This window comes from Astatotilapia calliptera, chromosome 7 (genome assembly GCF_900246225.1).
Source record: "Astatotilapia calliptera chromosome 7, fAstCal1.2, whole genome shotgun sequence".
NCBI lineage: Eukaryota > Metazoa > Chordata > Actinopteri > Cichliformes > Cichlidae > Astatotilapia > Astatotilapia calliptera.
In genome coordinates this window covers 13,726,222-13,731,134 of record NC_039308.1, presented here as the reverse complement: position 1 = coordinate 13,731,134, position 4,913 = coordinate 13,726,222, and positions in this window count along the sequence as shown.

Sequence of the window (4,913 nt, the reverse complement as noted above, 5' to 3'; positions counted from 1 at the left end):
ACAGACATTGAAATGATGTTTTCATTGTTTTGTTTTGTTTTTACAGCAATGGCTCAGTGTGGCTTTCGGGGATCTGCATGTTTTTTTTTTTTTATTTTTGTTTTTTTATTATGAGTCATTCATTGATTGTGTAAATTCTGTCTTCATCATTTTTACTTTTTCTGATCTGACGATACATTACTTTAAAGAGCTCTAGTCTCACGGGTCATTCACTAAAGTTGTGCTGTTTCCTAAACACCCAGTGCAAGCCGTTTCATTAACAAGCTCAAAAAGTAAGGCATGAATTTGTTGGCGTTAAAGATCGGTGTAACCGGCAGCGAACTGTGTGTAACAAACAGTAAATACATTTTTGCACTTGATTTAAACATTATCTTCCCCATACTGCGCCATACTTTGTGCCTTGACAAAGGAAATACGTATGCACCGGGGTCAGTGGCAAAAAGTTCCCACCTCTTACTGCACTCTTTTTGTAAATACCCTCAGTCCTTTTTATTTAACCCAAAATTCACCCTATGTTGGTGAATCAGGCTCATAATGTCACAACTTAAAATTTTTATGTTACATTTTTCAAGTCATAATACAGCATTTACATATAAATCCTGGCTTCAGACTATGGTCACCTAGCACACTCTGGCAAACAATTACCAGTATTTCAGCTTACAAGCATCGTGTGCTTCCCCCTCATCATGCTTCCAGAGGACAGCCAATCAGAAGAAAGTGGGCTTTTAGCCCTCTGGAGTCTATACGTCTGTAATTTAGGATGACCTAGCAGCAAGACGCAGCTGCTGAGTGTCAAAAGTGTTGATTTCAAACTATGTTAGAATTAAAATCTAGTACAATCTAGTTATGTGGATTTTATCAATAGTGTGATGCATGTAAGTCCTAAACACTTTTATTTTAAAATAAAGCGCTAGACATGACCCTGGAGGTAGCCCTCTTTAAATACTACATTGACTGAATATGATCAGCCTGAATTTATGCATTATCATTAACTCATTAATCCAAAATAGAAATGTTTGTAGTCATCATGTAGCAGTGAAACAACATGATAGTTATTTTTTATGGACAGTTTGACTAGGAGATACACAACACCATTAAAGACGCCCGACCATTAAGGTGTTTCATTTCGCCAACCAGGTGAGAGTGAAATAGAAATACAGTACTTAAAAGACATTAAGGTTTTCTTAGTCATGTACAGATGTTAAGGCCGATATTAAATCTTTTTCTTGTTGTAATCACGCCTCCTGTTCATAGATCTTCTTTAACACACTTTCAGTAAAAAACATGAAGGACACGCAACATTACAAATACATTTGTGAATCCTAAGACAGCGTTTACGAGCTGAGTGAGCAGTTAAGGGGGGGGGGGCAAATTATTATTAGAAAGGCTGTAGTTTTTAATTACTTCATTGTAGTCAAATTGCTGACACTCATGGCTTTAAATTAACTTGTTTCTTGCATTTTGTAATAGCCAATATGAAAAGAAGGAATCCTCATAGTGAGGGAAACCTGTTTCACTGTGTGCAAACAGTTAGATCCAGATGTTTTCAGGAAATTACACAATTTTTGTCTCTGTACACCACTTTTAACCTCCTAGGACCCTGTGTCCACATATGTGGACATCACATATTGGATTATTTAGACTAAAATACTCAATTTAGCTCTACATGGGCCTGATATGCACTTACGAGGACATTAAAAATGCATCCCGTGGAAGAGTTTGGGTCTTAGGAGGTTAAAATAAAACTATCAAACAATTAAGATGTGACTAAAGTGCAGTTTTTCATGTAGATTTTGACTGAAGAGGTTTAACAGATGAGGCCTTTTCTCTTGTCAGTCTATGACAGAGTAAGCAAATAAAAGACGTGGCACTAATTCCAGTTGAACTTGAATTTGCCTTCATTGAAACTCTCAATATGAGGCCCAAAGAGATGTTGATGACATCAAAGGAGATCCCCAAAAGGCTGAAAAACTCAAATAAATGTGTCACAAAGATAGCAAAAACTTTGAGAGTGGCCAAATCAAAGGCCTGGCTGCAGTAAAGGCCTGGCAGAGCATCTTAAGGGAGGAAAGAACAATTTGTTATGCCCATGGATTCTAACTTCGGTGCTTCACTGACTCCAAAAGCATTTTCTTCCAAGAATTAAAAAAATAAATAAATAAACAAACTAAGCCCACTACAAACACATTTTGAGTGTTTCAATAGAAATCCACTGTGGTGGTGTACAGAGGCAAAACTGTCTAAAAACATATGGACCTAACTGTACATGTTTCACAAACTCGCAGTTCACAGAAAAATCTCCAAATTCAGCCAACAAATACTAGAAATATCCAGTCTAGACAATTTATACACAGTAATTGTTTTATTTTGTGTTCCCACTTTCCCAGTACATTCAATCACTACAGGTAAAATATCAAAACCACAAGTCATGTACAAAGGCTGTGGTGAAAATAAATGCTCTGTTTAGTTCTGCTAAACAGAAAGGCTGATTAATTATATTATATGAATTAGAATTACTCTGTGAAGTCTTTTATAATACATAGTGCAAACTTCAGGCCCTCTTGGCTTGTGCACAATTAAGTGCATCAAGTCAAAATGTGAACACGTTTAGGCAAATCTCTCTACATTCTTATAAGTTATATTCAGAGGTAGGAAATACATTTTTTAACCAGTAAAATTCAGGTTCACAGTATCTTCACTGTGAACTTCACTTTCTGTCCTGTTAGTTCCTCAGACTGTCAGTATTTAACTGGATATAAAGAGAAGTTAGAAGCAGAGGTGTGGACTCGAGTCACATGACTTGGACTCGAGTCAGACTCGAGTCATTAATTTTATGACTTTAGACTTGACTTGAAAAAATGTTCTAAGACTTGTGACTTGACTTGGACTTTTACACCAATGACTTGGGACTTGAATTGGACTTGAACCGGTTTACTTGAAAAGACTTGATATTTTACCCCAAATATAAAATTTAACATGCATATATAGAGATTGAAAATGTGACGTCAGTCACGGGTAGAACCGCAAAGGATTCTGGGAACTCGTGGCAAGCGGTACTAGCGCACGCAGGCTTTCAATTGAAATCAGTCACACAGCGATAAAAAGAAACACAAAAATGTCAAGAAGCTGTTGTATTATTAACTGCAATAGCCGGTCGCATGACAGCCACGGGAAGCCGACGGGTAAAGAGATCGGTTGTTATCGGATTAGTCGTTGAAGAGAAATTGTTCGAGCCATGTTTCCGAAGTAACAAAGAGGCGACAGATGGCCTGGATTGCAGCCATTCAAAGATCAAATATAACGTCCCAGAACCCTCCAGCTCACAGGTTAGTCTGCTCCAAGCATTTACACGAAGGTCAGAGTTTTTTAGTAGTTAATACGTCATTTTCATAACATAATTGGTGATATAGGTTACAAGCAAGTCTGGCGCTGAACAGAAATTGTTGCGCTATGCTCCTTTATTTATTGTGCATAAATAGTGAATTGTCCTGACACAATATTGCGTTTCGCTTCTGTTATTATGGTACATTGACAAAAACATATACTTTTATTCACAGGATAAAACAGTTGTTTTGTATCACTAATTGCCCAGTACGATTACAGCATACAATATTGTTGTCACTGCTACATTTCTGTAACGCGTACCAGAAATTATTTCCACTACTAATTAATTACCCTTGAGCTCAAAGGTTATATTAATAAACTGTTAACGAATGTGTATTTATGAAGACGATTTGTGAGACTGGTAAACTTATGATACGTACGATGGTCTTTACTTTCTACACGGTGCATTTCAAGGTCCTGCACCCATCCGTCGGTAAACTGTACCTGGGCTTGTTGCAGTGACCTGAAGTTACTAAACTTCACGAGTGTATGCGCTCACTCCAAGAACCATATAATTATAAATATGCATATAAATATGCTACGATGAGATAGCTGACTTCATCTAACTAGCAAATGTTGTCCAGGCTACGTTGGTGATGCAGTTTTTTTTAATGTGTATGATATTTTTGTCATGCGATTTTAAAGCCGGTCCTACAACCGCATCCAAGAATAACATGCAGCTTATCTCAGAACTGTCGGTGAAAATTATTCTTGGAGCTAGGTTTAATTGAGCTGCATTTTAAAGAGGTGCAATTTCACAATTTGTGTATATTTTCTAAGTTCACTATTTTGTCATGTGTTGAGAAAAACACAGATTTTAAAATTACATGGTCTAACATTTACATTTAGCATAACTGCAACATTATTTTTTCGTTTTTTTTTTTTAAAGACTCGAAAGGACTTGAAATTCAAAGTTTCAGACTTGTGACTTGACTCGGACTTTTACACCAGTGACTTGAGACTCGACTCTGACTTGCCTGACATTACTTGAGACTTGACTTGAGACTTGAGGATAAAGACTTGAGACTTACTTGAGACTTGCAAAACAATGACTTGGTCCCACCTCTGGTTAGAAGTTTTGAATGATCCAGCATACTTGCTTTCCACTTGTTGTCCTGTGGATAAAGCTCTTGTTATTGCATACTTTTTCGTTCAGGTCCTTTGGTCACCTTGTGGATTTCACTTATTTTCAGACACTACTGATCATGTCTCTAGAAATCATCTTCAGCACCTAATCTTTTGAAGTCACTGACCCCTATTCCTTAACGTAAGTCGCAGAATATAACTGAGAAGATTTTCACGAGTGTCTCTTTTTTGTCTCTCTGCGGGAACGCCACTCTTGTAGTGAGGGTAAAAATTGTTTTGAACTCTTTTGAGAACTCCATCAAAATAATAGAAGTGTTCGTTTTCTTCATCATTACGTCGGCTGTTGTCATCGTCTCTGATAGGGTCTGTCTGCAGTTCACCTGGAACCATAGGATGCCTTGAAGCAAACATCTTTGTTCCTCCGAGTCTCTCTTTGCAGTGTT